Source organism: Melitaea cinxia, chromosome 7 (assembly GCF_905220565.1).
Source record: "Melitaea cinxia chromosome 7, ilMelCinx1.1, whole genome shotgun sequence".
Taxonomy (NCBI): domain Eukaryota; kingdom Metazoa; phylum Arthropoda; class Insecta; order Lepidoptera; family Nymphalidae; genus Melitaea; species Melitaea cinxia.
Genome location: NC_059400.1, coordinates 18,182,571 through 18,201,505, shown reverse-complemented (window position 1 = coordinate 18,201,505; position 18,935 = coordinate 18,182,571).

The window sequence follows — 18,935 nt, the reverse complement described above, 5'->3', positions numbered from 1 at the left end:
ATGGCAGTGTCTATTAGGTTTCTATTTCATTTTATGTTTATTAATTTTTTTTCTTTTTTTTTTTTACGAACATCAATCGATTTTAAAATGTCATTAGATTGTTTCCAACATTCCAGTAATATCAAGATACCAAGGTCGCCTCACAGGTACAGAGGAATGTTAATGTTTAAGTATGCAAACAGCGTTGAGTCGAGTTCGTTGACTTCAGCGGTTAGTTAGAGCCGCTAACTTCAGGGCTTCGGAACTTTGTCGGGCTGCTGTAACTGAATGATGTTTATTTTTGCTCGCTTAGTTTAGTTTGTTTTAAAAATATTATTAAATGTACAGGTTTTAAGTTATTCTATTCAAATAAATGAAATTGGAGTGTCTGTTTGTAATATTAAAATAACTGCTTTTTACTAAATACATATGTATACACAGTATATAGGTATTTATGTATGTATGTATATATTTATGTATTTATATGTTTAATTATTTGAATATTTATTATAAATTTGTTGTAACCTGTACACCTATGCTGACGTTAGACCATTTCTTTTGCCTTAAGGTTGCCTGGAAGAGATCGCTTTTTAGCGATAAATCCGCCCTTTGCACCTAATCAGTATATTGTTAAAATTTTTCTTTCTTTGCTATGTACTATTTCTGTTTTTGGTGTACAATAAAGTGTATTATTATTATAGGTGTCTGGTGTCTGTTTGTTTGTTTCGGCTAATCTCTGAAACGACTGGACCGATTTTGTGTTGTAAATTTTTTTGTTTTTAAAATATTATGTCTGTTACTGTAACCGAAGTCTCAGCAAAAACTCATAGTAGAAATAAGTAAAATTCAAGCATATTATCTAACGAGTGCAGTTGTAATTTTGAAGTGATATAAGTTTAATTAAAAGTTGGCGTCGCCGCGGCAAGTTTAAGGAGTGAATTTACGCGCACGGCGTTGTTCCAGACACGAGGACGCTTGTTACTGACACATTCGAGTTTCATAATGAGAATTCGGAAATAGCGAAAGGTTATTTAAGATGTTGACTGACTTGAGAATCTAGTGGGCGTAGTGTTTATATAAACAAATAAATATCTTTCACATACACACACGGTCGTCTGTTCCTAAAGTCATCATTTAATTGCTTGTGTGTAGGTTGTTTCAATAAACATACAAATAAATAATACATATATAAATACGCTTCAGCCTGTAATATCCCACTACTGGGCATAGGCCTCTTTCCCCATGTAGGAGAAGGATCAGAGCTTAATCCACCACGCTGCTCAAATGCGGGTATGTAAATAAATATATTTAAATATATTACACCCAGACTCAAGCGAGAATCGAACCCAGAGCAGATAAGGTCACGACGAACTGCGCCAATAGACTAGCCAAACGTCAAAAGTTATACGTTTATAGGATTGCGATTATTGTGTAGAATCCGTGTGTGTCATCAGCGGAACATTTAAAACGCTTCAGCCTGTAATATCCCACCACTGTGCATAGGCCTCTTTCCCTTAATCCACCACGCTAAAAAAAAAAAAAAACTTACAAACACTTAAAGGTATTTATTTATTAAACAGCCAATCAAGTTATATTACAAATTTTATTTAAATGTTGTCTTGAAAACTATTGAACGCTTTTAATATAATAATAGTGATTGCAATGGATATTGAAAAAAATATCATAATTATAAAATTCACTTGTTTTTGTTTTTTTTTTGCCCAAGACTAAAACGACTTAAATACCAATCGAGTGATTTCATAAGCATTATTACTCTGTCAATAAAACATATAAAATCTGATGAAAGTTGCTCTAAGGGATAATCTAATTATCCTCTAAAATGTGAAAGCCTTCCGGGCCGACGCGCCCGAATATCCCATCAAACTCAAATCAATATAACATGTAGCACGGAGCGAGTTGCTCGAAGGATTCTTTTGCTTAAATTCTATTAAACTTGCTCGCTTTAATTGAATTCCGTTCAACCGACATACTGATCAGTGGATCCTTATCTCTTCAACAAGAGTATTGGATTTACAACAAATTATATTTGTTTTGTATAGTTTGGTCCATATTAGTTAATACTACATTAGAATTTTCTGTGTGACTACGGCATTGAAGAAAATGGCTATCCCCCTTGTCTTCCCGTGGGTGTCGTAAGAGGGGACTAAGGGATAACACAGTTCCACTACCACCTTAGAACTTATGAAGTCGCCCGATGGCGGTATAACCATCCAACTGCTGGCTTTGAAATACACAGGCCGAAGACGGGCAGCAGCGTCTTCGGTGCGACATAGCCAGCCCTGCGGTCACCAACCTGCCTGCCAAGCGTGGTGACTATGGGCAACACACATGAGTTCGCGCCAAAAATGGCGCGAACTTGTGGAGGCCTATGTTCAGCAGTGGACTGTAATAGGCCGAAATGATAGGAGTTTCTCATAGTTTACTGAACAAAGCCGAAGCGAGTAGATCTCAGTGCGTTGCGTGGGAAGTACCGAGGCCATGGCCCTGGGCGGCATACGTTAGGAGGGTGGCAAAATCACCACGAATATTTTCATATAACATAAAAAAAAAACCGAATCGCGTCAACAATGGAACACGCATAACACAATAATACAGTAGAATTGAGAAATTGTTCTTTATTGAAGTCACTTTATAAATACATTGAAAATTATCCTTGCAATGAGTGTCCTAATGCAATGAGTGTCCTAAATTTATTTGGTAAAAAAATAATTAAATGAATTTGTAGGTGCGGCAAAATTTCGGTGAGTGACTCAATTCCATTATTGGGTAAGGCATTCAGGAGAAACGTTAGAGGCTAAACTGTTACACTGCTCAATTCAAATTTGTTTGTAACTTTTATAATATTAGCCTTTACAAAAGTGAAAAACTGTATGTGTCAATTCGGACACGCGACTACTTCTTCAAAACGATTATCGTAATACTCAAAATATGTTTATTCTTTACTTACAAGAGAATCGTGTTACCGATCATCGTTACTGTTTCACACAATTTAACTCGCCCCATTTTGTTTACCACAGACTTAATATCATTTCTCAAAGAATGAACTCAAAAAATATTAAAAACGTAATATTTTTGAATATCATATCTAAAATTGACCGCTCCAGCGGGGTTCGAACCTGCGTCTCCGACTGACCGTGTCCCACCGACAATTTGTCCAACGTGTTGACAAACAACGTTTCACAAACGTGTTCGACCGACCAGTGGTCAATTTTTGATATGATATTCAAAAATGTTTAGAATTCCTAATGTGTGGGTAACACAAAAATAAAATCGTAGATATTAAAAACGTAATAATTTAAAAGTTACCCTTAATCGTTTCTTTAAGAGTAATCTTCAATCAATTATTGGGTGTTTAGAATAACAAGGGGGTGGCCCCTTTCTTCCCGTGGGGGTTGTAAAAGGCGACCGAGGGATAAACCTGGCTCAAAATCATCAGGGTCCTGGAGAAGGAAAACTTCATTTGAAACCCGGAATGGGGTATCCGTCAAGCATTCGTGGCATAGCTCTAAAATGCGAAATACTCCTGCAGACGAACTAGCTGCTCCATACGTATTGACTCGTCGTTCCTATGGGCCTAGTCAGTGAGGTCGAGAGGGTGGCGCAGAGCTTAGGCAACTGTGCGTTTTCCTGAAGAGTGTCCTAGGCGACACAGTGTCTATCTGACACTGTCTAAATCGTCTGAAATAGACGGACTAAAGCAAATGATGATGATGATGATGATGATGATGATGATGATGATGATGATGATGGTGATGGTGGTGATGATGATGATGATGATGATGATAATGATGATGGTGATGATGATGATGGTGGTGATGATGATAATGGTTTATGTGCTCTAAGGCACGGTCAGGAAACCCACTAGAACGTATTTACCTATATTAGTGAAAATAATCGCGTTAAAATAAATATCAAATTCGAGCAGTAAATTAACTCGTGATCAACTCCATTGTCTGTAACAAACTGTTATGATGACTATTCGTTCATTATTTATTGGTATAAGACGACATTTACAAGATTACAGCTAAGTTAACACCGCTTAATGAAATTTTCTAATTGTTAAATCAGTTACTTAATTACGTCATTTCAAAAAAAATGAAGATAAAACCGCACACAAGCACATGTCATTCCTGTGCAGAATTTTCGAGTTATGTCAAATAATGTTAGAAGTAATCTGAATACCTATAAAATTATCAAAGTGAACGTTACCAATGACATATCAAAATGACTTTTCTCATATCTGATACGATTTGCAAAAGAAATATAAAACAGTGAATAAAATATCCTCTCTACAAATCGTAGAAGATAAGTAGCTACAGAGATCTCGTAGCTTACGCGTAGCAACTATCGTAGAGCTTACGTTAAATTTATATTGTACTAGATACTGCTACGAATTTACACTTTGTATAGTGATAATGACAGCAAGGCCAGGAGTCGAGTTCAGTTCCATTTCTAAGCATGTTATTTTATTAGTAAAGTTAATTGTGTTCCTTTGTCAGGTGATCAATTAATGAATGATATTTTCCTACTTTTTTTTGGAGAGTTATAAGTTTTGTTCGTTTTCAATACTATGATTTAAAAAAAAATCAAGCAGACAAATTACTCAATTTTTTAAGGTTTATTGTTTTAGGACCAACTTTTGAAGTAAAACTTCTGTACACACGACTTGGGTAGTAAGCTGGTGAATGCGTGACGAGAGCGTTACGAATAGTGTGACGAGTAAGTGTGTCGAGCGAGGAAAACGGACGTTGAGAGGGAGATATAAGTTAGTGAAGACTAGAAGAAGAAGAAGAAAGAAGAAGTATATTACTGTAAGAGCAACCTAATGTCAATCAGTTAGTTACGCCTTGACTGGTATTATTAGGTATCTAGTGGAATTTAGAGGTGATAGTAGACAACTAGACTTTATTAGGGGTTTTATGGTCTAGGTTTTATAAAATTGAATTAATGTTCAAGGAATGGCAATATATCAAAATAATAATGAAGACTATATCTTAGAGTTGTCTTAATTCAACTGAATTAAAGTTTGGGTAAATGGAAGGCTTGTAGTCCGACAGACGTATTAACATATATTTTTTCCTTTATTGAATATTGACGTGATGTAAGAAGATTGATGCAAAAGTTTGACTCTAGTTTAAAAAAAAAAAACTATGGAATATAGTGACCAACTGCATCATCTATCTGTACATAAAATATAAATGGGTGTGCTTTACACCACACGACTGAAGTAAAACTTAGTTGCCCCTACAGTGACATACGAAACGTAACTAATTTATAACATATATCTCTGATGACACTTTTCGTAAAGCTCTCGCCACGCATTCACCAGCTTACCCCCCAAATCTAGCGTCCGTAAAGATGTTTTAATTCAAAAAAAATAATAATAATATTGATACAGTTACACAAATAAATTTATTTATTTTGGTTTATTTAGAATGAATAGGATTTCAGTAAGAAGTGTATAAATTATTAAAGTAAATTACACACCCACACGGTCGTACGAACACAATCGATATAATCTCGCGACGTGTGTACACAGCGTGTGTACTCTACGGAATAATTCAAGCGCGTTGTTATCTTGGAGACGCTCAAGGAGGAGTTTATCTGGATTTCATCTCATCGCGAAGGATCGCGGGCCGTCGGGTTTCACTTTATCTTCTCTGTTAGATTCGCGGTGCTGAGTCTGATCTGCTGTATGTAGATGATGTATACAGTATGTATTAAATAAAATCAGTAAAAGACATTGAAACTAATTGATAGGCAGTCTTCATCTGGATTGGAGATTTATTTAGGAGTGTTATACATATGGGGGTATTGTTGAGGATCAAAGTGTTGTAAGACTTAGTGTTTTATTTGTCTGGAGGTCTTTAAGAAAAGAAATAATTATACTTATACTACTTAGATTTTAATTTTTTTTATATTAGCTCTTTATTTTTATTTATTCATTTTTATTTTTCGTTTGTGTTTTGTTTTACTAACATAGTTCTTAAGTAGTAACCAACTATGAGCCTATGTTGCTTGACAATAAAATATTTTTATTTTTATTTTAATTTACGTATACGCATTCAGTCTGCAACATTACACTGTTGGGCATAGGCCTCTTTCTCCGTGTAGGAGAAGGATTGGAACTTAAGTCACCACGCTGCTCCACTGTAGGGTGGCGGATATGTTCCATCTATGCGTAACGATCGCTATCAGGTGAACATGATAGCGACCAGTACCGACGGAGCAACGATGGGGAGACCCACGAGGACAGACATCCAAACTGGAAACAAACATTTGTACAAATATCCATTCCGAGCGAAAATCGAACCTGCAAACCGTCGGTGTTTTATGCAATTACTCGCACCACTACATCAGAGTGGTTGAGAGATTTATGAAAAAAAAAACCGAATGGTAAATATTTCGAGTCCCTTCATGCCATATATAAAGAGTTCTATTATAGAGTACTGGGCACAGGCCTCTTTCCCCATGTAGGAGAAGGATCAGAGCTTAATCCACCACGCTGCTTCAATGCGGGTTGGCGGATATATTCCCTCTATGAGTAACGATCGCTATCAGGTGTACATGATAACAACTGGGACCAACGGATTAACGTGCTCTCCGAGGCACGGTGGCGAGACCCACAAGGACTGCACTAATACCCAAACCACGGCAAACACTTGTATGGCCAATACAAATGTTTGTCATGTGTGGGGATCGAACCCGCAACCGCCAGCGCAACAGGTACAATCCATGGCTGTAACCGTTGCGCCAACGCGGCGTTAGCGTCGGCGTTGTGTCTATAGGTTATATTTAATTAATGAATTGTTAATATGCTACAAATGCAACATATTACCTGAGAAATAGAGTTATTTTAACAGTAAATTACAAGACCGTGAATTAACTTTGAAAAATTAATAAAATATATTTAATATGTTTCAAATGAAGTTAACATCCGATTTATGTACCAACTGAGCCCAGGCTTCTACTAAGTTGGCACGCTTTCAGACTGGTGAATAGTTTCCAGTATCAAGTAAACTGTTGGATTTATTCTATTATATTCGAACTGCAAAAGCATTCTCATATTTAGTTCATTATTATTCTACACTAAAACATGTTACATATTTTAGAAATTATAATACAAAACATAAAATTAAAAAATTGGGTTTGCTCGCAGGTACTCATCAGATCTCGATGAAAATGGGACCACAAGATAAGCATTTGCTTTCTATTAAAGCAAGAATCATCAAAATTATTCATAAAGAATGAAGTGCTAATGCCCTCTAGTCGATAATATAGCTCACTAAGTAGATCTGGCCGTGTAACATCATTTGATCGATAGTCCGAACTGAAGCAGTTTTATTGGGTTCTAATAGAAGGCATCATAGTAACTTACTTGAAAAGTACTTTTTAGATTTTTTGATTAAAAAAAGAATCATCGAAATCGGTATACTCAGTAAAAAGTTCTGAGGAGAATTAAAAACAAAAAAGTCGAATTGAGAACTTCCTCCTTTTTTAGAAGTCGGTTAAAAAGTCGATAACTTTCAATAGTGCTACAATACAAATGATTTTACTAACATCATTAAATTACAACCTTGTATGAATTTTCAAGACTCTACGAATATTACTATTCCTTCATTCTTTAGTATTTTTAACCGACTTCAAAAAAAAAGGAGGAGGTTACTCAATTCGACCGTATATATCTATAATATATATAAACGCGAAAGGTCATTCATCACGAAATCTCCGAAACTATAACACCTACAAACTTGAAATTTGGCAGGTAGGCTCCTTATAAGACGTAAGCATCCGCTAAGAACGGATTTTACGAAACTCGACCCTTAAGGGGGTGAAATGGGGGTTGCAAGTTCGTATGAAAGTCCTATGATTTTGAAGTAAGAGACTTGAAATTTAAAATGTATGCCTTATAGATAATGAGAAGGAGTCCAAATAATCTATCTTTAAAAATCAACTCCTTTTTGGGGTTAAAACGGGGGATGGTAGGTTTACTCACTCACCACGAAATCTCCGAAACTATAACACCTAAAAACTTGAAATTTGGCAAATAGGCTCCTTATAGGGCGTAAACATTCGCTAAGAACGGGTTTTACGAAATTCGACCCCTAGAGGGGTAAAACGGGGGTTGGAAGTTTGTATGAAAGTCCTATGTTTTTGAAGTAAACGACTTGAAATTTAAAATGTATGCTCCATAGATGGTGAGGAGGTCTCTAAACAATGTATCTTTAGAAATCAACTCCCTTTCGGGGTTAAAACGGGGGATGGTACATTGACTCATTCATCACGAAATCTCTGAAACTATAACAGCTACAAATTTGACGTTTGATAGGTAGGTTCCTTATAGAGCGTAAACATCCGCTAAGAACAAATATTACGAAACTCGACCCCTAAGGGGATAAAACGGGGGTTGGAAGTTTGTACGAAAGTCCTATGTTTTTGAAGTAAGAGACTTGAAATTTAAAGTGTATGCTCTATAGATGGTGAGGAGGTGTCCAAATAATGTATATTTAGAAATCAACTCCTTTTTGGGGTTAAAACGGGGGTTAAAACTCACTGATCACGAAATCTCCAAAACTATAACACTTACAAACTTGAAATTTAGCAGGTAGGCTCCTTATAGATCGTAGACATCCGTTAAGAACGGATTTTATGAAACTCGACCCCTAAGGGAGTAAAACGGGGGTTGGAAATTTGTATGAAAGTTCTATGTTTTTGAAGTAAACGACTTGAAGTTTAAAATGTATGCTCTACAGATGGTGAGGAGGTGTCCAAATAATACATCGTAATCTGTATATATAAAAGAGAAAGGTCACTGACTCACTCATCACGAGAATCCAAAAACAGCTGGAAGGTCCATCCATCTAGGATGGATAAAGATGAAATTTGGCAGGGAGGTAGATTATAGTTAGTAGATAATAGTAGTAGAGTAGAGAGATTTAGCGATATTCCATCGCTAAGGGGGTTTAATTGGGGTTGATAGTTTGTATGAAACATATACAGCCTGAAAATAAAACTAAAAATGTGGTGTATAGAGAGGTTTTATACAAACAAGTATTAAATTATACTAAATTGTGCCTTTTAAAAAGTTACTCAGTGTGATAAGCATTTCAAGTGACTGAAATAAAAAAAAATGCGTTAAACATTTTAATAGTAATGCATAATTATCTTCATAACCACGCGGATGTAGTCGTGGGCAACAGTTAGTGTATTATAAAACAAAGTCCCCAAAAGTGTATGTGATCGATTTCCTCAAAATCTACTGAACGGATTTTTATGCGTTCAAGAGGAAGGTTTACGGAATGGCTAAGCCGATTATAATGAGAGTTTAACTGGAAGTGTGCCGGGAAAACTTTGTGACACACTGATTTCAACGCGGGCGAAGCCGCGGGCACAGCTAGTATATATATATTTTTATGTATATGTTCGGGGATAACTTCTTCGTTTATGAACCGATTTTGATAATTCTTTTTTTGTTGGAAAGGAGATATCCATAGTTTAGTACCATGATAAGGAAACCAGGATCTGATGATGGGATCCCAGAGAAATCGAGGGAAACTTTCAAAAATCGTAAGGGTGACTAGTAAATTTAATTATGTTTTCATTAAGTACTATCAAGCACTACTATTTAATAAAGGTCTGGAGTCGATCTGATGATGGAGAAGAAAGATAGTAGAGGGAACTCCTCAACAATTTATAGCAATTACCTGGTTTTTGAACTTAATTCGTTTCTATTGATGAGAACTTTGCATATGTATGAGTTATAAGTGCCATTTCAGTCTGATGATGGAGACGAAAGATAGTCGAGGGAACTCTTCAACGACTTATAGCAATTACCTGCTGTTTGAACTTAATTCGTTTCTATTGATGAGAACTTTGCACCTATATGAGTTACAAGTGCCATTACAGTCTGATGATGGAGACGAAAGATAATCGAGGGAACTTTTCAACGATTTATAGCAATTACCTGCTGTGTGATCATCTGTGTCGCAGGACCAGGCAAGGCACCGACTTCAAAATTATAAAATATTTATTCAATCATTTCTGATTAACTAAATCAAAATACGAATTACTTTGTACTAAGTAAATTTATTTTTCACTTTTTAGTTTCCTGTTTGAAGTCGGTTTTTTTTTGTATTGTTTATCTTCTATAACTATACCCACCTTACCTTATGTGAATGTGAATGCAGTATTGTTAAGCTGAGTAGTGATTGATTAATGATAGTTTATAGTATGCTTAATGCTTAGTTAAAAAAAAAAAACCATTGCAAACGATTACATCAGCAATAAGATTGTTGAAATCCATGTCTGCACAGCACACTATTATAGTAATGTGTTTTGACGAGCGTATTATATAATACACTAGCTGACCCGGCGAACTTCGTATCCCCTAACAGTGACTTTTAAGTATTATCACAAATCTTTTGTATGGGAGTATAGAAAAGTGTTGTTTTTAGACTTTTTCAGGAAATTTAAATTTTTTTTTTAGAATTTTTCTCTCCGTAAGAACCATCCTCGTACTTCAAGGAATATTTAAAAAAAAGAATTAGCGAAATCGGTCCAACCGTTCTCGAGTTTTGCGCTTAGCAACACATTCAGCGACTCATTTTTATATTATAGAAGAAGATTGATTGAGCTGAGATGGTTCAATAGATTAAAAATTGAAGAAACACGATTTACATCCGAATATGACTCATTGTAACTTTGTATGTAAACATATACATACAATGATAAAAGGTTAAAACAACAACGGCGTATTTATAAAGAAAGGCTACGAATTTAAACAACTAATATCTCTCTCACAGATTGCATCACAATTTTAAACGTCAGGCAATAGTATAAAATATTAATTTTGATCTAATATATAAATTACTGGTGACGTCATGATACTTTATTATTTAATATTTATAAAAATAATGTTCTAAATTTAAATTTAAATATTCACATCGTGAAGTTCACATTATTACTATAAAAAAGGTTATTATTATAAAAAAGGATTATGATAAAAAAGAGCTCATAAGAGAAATGAATTTTTAATGACATTATAATATATCTTGGCCTTATAATTAAGCAGGCTGAAGCCTTTACTCACATCTGAATTATTCATTTTGCGTGCTTTTCATTATAAGACTTATCATTTTTTCACCTTAAGATCCTTTGGTCAGTACTTGTAAGGACTGAATATCTGGGATATTCCTATAAATGAGATGGGTATCAACTCTACATACAAGATGACTTAAAAAGTTCGTGTAGTAAAAAGTTACTAAGTTTAGTAAATTGAGAGTTCGCTTCAGTCTGTGATATCCCACTGCTGGGCATAGACCTTTTTCCCCATGTAGAAGAAGGAGAACCAATACACCAGAAATTAACTAGTACGGTCATTTGAAACATAAATAATTTTCGGTATTATTTCATTCTACTTCTACTAGATACTTATCTGTATTAAAGAATTCTTTCATAGCTGCAGGTAGCCATAATTCACAGTAATTAATTATTAATCAAATCAACATTCCAGTATAAAATTAACAATGTAATAATAATAATTAGATAAATAACATTAAACTAAAAAACCTTAAGTATATATACATAATATAATAATTAAAAAATATTATTAAAAGGAGTCCCTTTAGGCAAGGTTCCGAAGATACTGGCAGCGTTCCCCCTTTGAATAGCTAGACTAATTCTTTGTCCGAAGTAGCTGCCAGCTCTTCGGTCTCCTGTGACGTCGAATAACCTTTTCAAGTATAAATAGTTAATTGCATCAGTCATTTAACTCAATATCTGTCGGATGGATAATACTAAACAGAAAATAGTTGTAGCCATGTACGACGTATTTATATTTTAAACCAAAAGCAGGTCATATATATAGAAATTTTATTTTAAAGCAGAAAATATTTCACACACAAATTCCACAAATATACGAGAACACTTTTCATACATTGAGTGTTTGAAATATCTTGCATCATTTAAACGCGTTACGTCAAGTTATTCATGTGTTGTCTGACGCAAGTTGTGCTCTACGGAGTTGTGGAAAGAATCCCGTATTCATCGTACTCGGGCAGGCAATGAACAACAGGTCACTGTGTATAACATATGTATACACACACACACATATCATTTAAAAAATAAACGCTGTATGTATAGCCATCATAGATAGATTATACATAAAAATCTTACGCTTTATTAAAATTACGGACGTTTTTGCTGGCTAGTGTACCTCTCCGCAGCGCCTCATATGGAATTTCGTTCCAATAATGAAATAAGTGGATATGGATTTATAATTTGAAAAAAAATTGGTGAGATAATGTAACTTTTATATGCATTAAATGTAGTAATTAAAATATAATTTTAATTTTACTACAATTTTAATTTTAATACGATATTATTGAAGATAATTAAGAATAGCATAAAACCGTTCCATCTCAGTGCATTCAAAATACACGCGGCTTAGAGTTCAACGAACTCCGCAATAAAGTGTTTGTATATTTCAGTTAATATTTGTTTTTCAATATTAAATGGCTCGAAGCCGAAAACGTTTACTGACCGCAATGTTAAATAAAAATCGAATAGAAAAATGATTTCGTTCTATAAGTTGCACATTTTTTGGTATTATTTTTTTTTATAAATAATTATCTACACAATACACACACGGTCGTCTGTTCCTAAAGTAAGCAACTTAATGCTTGTGTTATAGGTAAAAGACGATTGGTATAGCCACATATATATTTTTTTCTTCTAATGCATATATGAATATATAAATAAATATTTTTATTACACCGAGACTCGTGGTGGGAATCGAACCCACAACCCTCGGAGCAGAAAGCAGGGTCACTACAAACTGCGCCAACGGGCTAGTCGATGTCGTCGGTCGGTCTAATTGATGTTTAATACTAAAATTTTCTATAAATATGTTCAAAAACAATTTTTAAAACTGTTGTCAATGACTGCAGTATATAAAATAATAGAAAACTAGTTATCCCTGGCTTAAATTAAAGTTAAAAGAAAAAAAAATATGTTAATTTTTAATTTAAATCAAATAACAGGTTGCGACATATACTATATTAAGTTATTTAAGTTCTATAAAAAACAAATATAGTCTAGCACACTTCAGATATTGTGATTCGATTTCGGAATATATTCGGCAAGCTCGTTAAATATGAACGAGGTGTTCCCGGCGAGTGACAGACGCGATCCCTCGCCGTATTTATTGCGATAATCGCGCGATACATGTTACTGTCACTGTTTCGCACACGTACTGTGGATAGTAAAGTGGCTAAAAACAATCTATAAATATCCCCGCGAGAAGAGTTATTTGTGGATGTGGGTTGAAGGCGGTAGAAATAATAAATGCATTCTGTTTTTTCAAAAACTTTTATTCTAAATGTACTAAAAATAATAAAGTTTTCCTTTAAAACTCTTACAACTCAGATATAATGTCATACACAATTTATATGATTTAAACGCTATCACTATATCCTCATAATTGAGTTCCATGTTCTAGACGCCGCGTTGGCGCAACGGTCACAGCCATGGATTGTGCCTGTTGCGCTGGCGGTTGCGGGTTCGATCCCCGCACACGACAAACATTTGTATTGGCCATACAGGTGTTTGCCGTGGTCTGGGTGTTTGTGCGGTCCTTGTGGGTCTCCCCACCGTACCTCGGAGAGCACGTTAAGCCGTCGGTCCCGGCTGTTATCATGTACACCTGATAGCGATCGTTACTCATAGTAGGGAATATATCCGCCAACCCGCATTGGAGCAGCGTGGTGGATTAAGCTCTGATCTTTCTCCTACATAGAGAAAGAGGCCTATGCCCGGTAGTGGTAGTGGGATATTACAAGCTGAAGCGAGTTCCATGTTACAGCGTCATAACATATAACTAATTAAACTATTTAAATAAATAGTTACATTTCCTTTATTACTTCAGATGATGGTTGTGGGAAGGATTGAAAATTCTTTCATTTTATAAAAATAAGTGAAAAATAGGTTAATTAAATTTGATATTACTCGTGCGGTTTGTGTGTAATTTCATTAACATTTCTAGTTTTAGAATTTCAAAAGCCTTAATATAATAAATGTGTTTCTTCATACAGTCCGTGAGTGTAATTCTCAGTAATACACTTTATGCGTGTATTTTCATTGCTTAATTATTTTTATGAATATCATTTTAGTTCAGGAAACCACAGTTATAATTAATATTTTTCGTAAATAATATTATGAATTAATTAAAATTGTATTAAATAGTTAAATATTATTTAAAAATAAGCGTAAGTACTTATGTACGCACGTAAGAAGTTATACTTCATTGGCCAGCTAGCTTTACGTTGCTAATTTCTACTTCGTTGACTAGCTAGTTTTAGGGTGTCGGTTTAAAAAAAAAATTTTTACTTTAAAATTTACTTTCATATTTTTTCCCTTACGTACCAAAAGAAGTATAACTTCAATAAATTTTGATTTATTTCTCACACCAAATTTTTTTTACTTCGTTTTAATAGCAAAATTTTCAATGCTTAGTTTTTTTGTTTAATCACAAGATATAATGTATATAAGGGAACATACATAATATCAGATCATCGCTATCATAGTCGATTAAGGTCTGTTCACGGCTTAAAATAGTATCTTTAACGACTGTAGTTTTGATTCACTACATGTACCACCATATATTATACCTCATATATTTTTTCTTTCTATACTACAACATTGGCAAACAAGCGTACAGTCCACCTGATGGTAAGCAGTTACCGTAGCTAAAGACGCTTGCAACACCAGAAAAATCGCAAGCGAGTTGCTGTCCCTACTCCCTTTAGGTTCCTCACCACAGGAACACAACAATGCATGAAAACAGGATTACTAAGCTGTGATCTTCTGCAAGGTTGAGGCTATCCGCTGCTGCTGGATTTCGAGCTTCGATGATGAGATGCTATATTTACTATTTATATTTACTGATAATAACTTTATATAGTATGAAACAAAGTAAATCACATCGTAACAACTTAATGTGAGAAGTCTGTTGAGTGTTATAATCCACTTCTTGCTCAAAATTAATTAAGTTCATAATTTCCAAGTGAGAAACGTTATTTATTACGTTTAAAAGTCTTTCAATGCGTAAAGTCGTTCTTGAATGGTTTATTACAAGTACATATTCAGATGTTGGTAGCACTTCGAGTGTATTGTGAGTTGTTGAAGCTTGAGATACTCGTATATTGTTCAATACCATAGTTATAATGTGTATGATTTGTATTTTATTATTTGTTTAATCTGTATGAGTCTATTTTACTACAGTTTTTTTTTTGATATTTCATACATACACATACATTACAGCCTATACAGTCCACTGCTGGACATAGGCCTCCACAAGTTCACGCCAAAAATGGCGTGAACTTGTGTGTTTTGCCCATAGTCACCACGCTGGGCAGGCAGGTTGATGACGGCAGAGCTGGCTTTGTCGCACCGAAGACGCTGCTGCCCGTCTTCGGCATGTGTATATCAAAGCCAGCAGTTAGATGGTTATTCCGCCATCGGTCGGCTTTTTAGGTTCCAAGATAGTAGTAGAACTGTGTTAACCCCTAGTCGCCTCTTACGATACCCATTGGAAGAGAGGGGCTATATTCATTGCTGCCGTAACCACACAGCTTACTACTACATACATACATACTATTTGAAACTAATAAAAAAATGTGTGTGTGTGTGTACTTATGCGCACGTAAGAAGTTATTCTGCATCGGCTAGCTAACTTCACGTTGCTAACTTCTTCTTCGTTGACTAGCTAACTTCAGGGTGTCGGTTTTTTCGTGACGGTGTGCGCGCGCATCGTAAAAACGTACTCTCATCATTTTTCCCTAACAGACCAATAGATGTATAACTTAGCCTAGTTTTTCATTTGTTAACGGTGATTGATGGCATGTAAATGGAATTATTAACAATTCTTTCTAGTTTTAATATTCATTATTTTAGTCAAAGCAAAGTAATAACGATATTTCCATTGCCATCTTTAGTATATAACGCGAATACTTCTCACCTGGACATTGTGAGATTGGGTTATCCATATCGATCACTATTTAGCCTGTAAAAGCCAACCGCTGGGCATAGGCATCTTTCTCCATTTAAAAGACGAGTTGGAGCTTTATGTACTTCACTGCTCTACTGCGAGTTGGCGGATATATTTCATACTAAGAGTAATGATATCGTAATCGCTATTAGTTGTGTATGATAACAACCGGTACCGAATACTTAGCGTGCTCTCCAAGGCACGGTGGGGAGACCCACAACGATAGACAACCTGATCGGAAAGAAATATTTGTACAGATACAAATATACACCCCGAGCGGGAATCACAATCGCCAGTGTGAGTGCACACGGTGCACGCACCACTATATCAGAAAGAGCGATGTCATCTCATATACAATGCTTGTATTTTTTTTAATTGTCAAGTTAATGTACTTAACTCCTGTTTTTATTTTTGTATTTTTGCTCACTCTTGGTGTACAATAAAGAGTTATTATTATTATTATTATTATTATTATTAATCACTTAAAATTTTGGTAAATGAAAAACACAAGTAAACAATATTATACCTCATTGTTTGTGTCAATGTAATTTTTTTGGTTAATATTTTTTATCTTAAATCGGTTCGGATATAACTTTCGCACACGTGAAAGTTGCGTTCAATTTCGATCGACATTCATGACATTTACCATAAGGCAAGACAGTTTGCCCTAAAATACACAACGAAATATTCCAATTTCCCAACCAAATTGTAGCTTCATATCCTTCATAAAAATAAGATGCCCTATTTAAAGCCCCACTCGCAACACATCGTAAAATAACATCTTTGTTGATATCGGCATAAAACTTGATCTTGGCGCAATTCATTTCGAGGTCGACGCTATTCCGTAAAAAACAGCCATCACGTGACGTCATCGTACAAATAATATCACGTGATCGGTAACTTACATATTCAAGAGCATAAGGAACTTTATTTTCACGCATGTCACAATAAATAAACATTTATCTCCACCTGTAAATGGAATCCGGTTAACCTTTGTAGAAATACAATTAAACGACATCACAAAATAATGGAGTCCTGAAGTTAATAAATCTGATGAATTCTGAGGAAGGGAAGACATTTGAGTGAACTTCTCGATGGCTAACGATGATTAAAATGATGGAATATTTTAGCTTTAAGATTAAAAAAATAAGGTATTAAGAAGACCTAAAATTGACACAGACAAAAGTGAAAGAAATATGCTCCTGGGGGGATTGGGGATTGGGCCGGCAACGCGCTTGCGATTCTTCTGGTGTTGCAGGTGTCTATAAGCTACGGTAATCGCTTACCATCAGGTGAACCGTACGCTTGTTTGCCTAACTAGTGACATAAAAACAAAATGTAAGTTAAAAATAAATTCGTAGCTAGTTTTGTCGAATAATTTGTGACTTATTTTGACTCGCCGCCAAACATACAATATAGTACTTATATTACGAGTATATAAAGACAAATGTAAATATTCTTTTTATTATCGATTTTGACTAGCTCATTGGCGGCGCAGTTTGTAGTGATCCTGCTTTCTGCTGTGCGAGTCTAGATGTAATATATATATTTATTTATAATAATAATAATAAATATCATATAACATACACACGGTCGTCTGTTCCTATGGTAAGCAACTTAACGCTTGTATTACAGGTAACAGCCAACTTTTATAACTATATTTTTTAATTAACATACATAGAAATTATACATATATAAATATATAAATACAAATATTAGGTATATTACACCCAGACTCAGGAAGGAATCGAACCCGCAACCCGCAAAATTTATATATATATTATTTATATGTATGTTTATTGAAAAAAAATTGTCATAACAATCGGTATTTACTTAAAACACAAGCATTAAGCTTACTTTAGGAACAGACGACCGTGTGTATGTCTGTGTACGTTGTAGATATTTATTTATTTTAATTTTTCCAAATAAACTGCGTACAACAAATGAGAATCAAAGAGACAAAATTTAATATAATTAAAATCAATTTACCTTACAAACTAGGGCACAATATTCTATTTTGAGGGTTAATAACGTTTGAGAATAACAAAATTAAGGACAGCCGAGCCTAATGGCGGGGAGCGGAGACTAACCGACGACACGACATCGCACTCCGTTCTCCCTTCCACTAAAAATATTTACCGTCAATGTTACTAATATTTAGTACATTTTGAAGGCGTATAGTTTCTCTGTGGTGTTACTTTAAGTGGATCAATGTTATTACGTTTTACTTTTTTTTTTAAATACATAACTAGGTTTGCAAACAAGCGTACGGCTCACCTGATTGTAAGCGCTTACCGTAGCTTATAAACGTCTGCAATACCAAGAGCATCGCAAGCGCGTTGCCGACCCTATCCCTGAATTTCGCCCAGGAGTTCTGGTCACCTTACTTACCATACTGCTTGAAAGCAGTATTATTTAGCTGTGATCTTCTGTAAGGTCGAGGTACTACTTCAGTCGGGCTGCTCCATATTTTGAGCAGGAAATTTCCTGCTATGCCCTACCTCAGTTTGTATGTTTACACCCTAATCGTCTCGTCATCAGATAAACAGCTATGCAGCACATTAGGAGGTAAGCTCAATATGCAAAGTCAAAGCTGGAGCGTCTGCATTAAAGTATCTGACTGTGGAAGTGCTTCATATATCATAAATACCTGATAGCGATCGTTACTCATAGTGCAGAACATTCCCGCTAACCTGTATCCGTGGTGGATTAAGCTCCAATCCTTCTCCTATATGGATATCTCCTATAAATAGACGTATACCCAGCAGTGGGATGTTACAGGCTGAATGCGTGAATGCGACGTATAAATGTAATTTATCATCATCATCATCATCATCATCATCATTCCAGCCTATTGCAGTCCACTGCTGGACATAGGCCTCCACAAGTT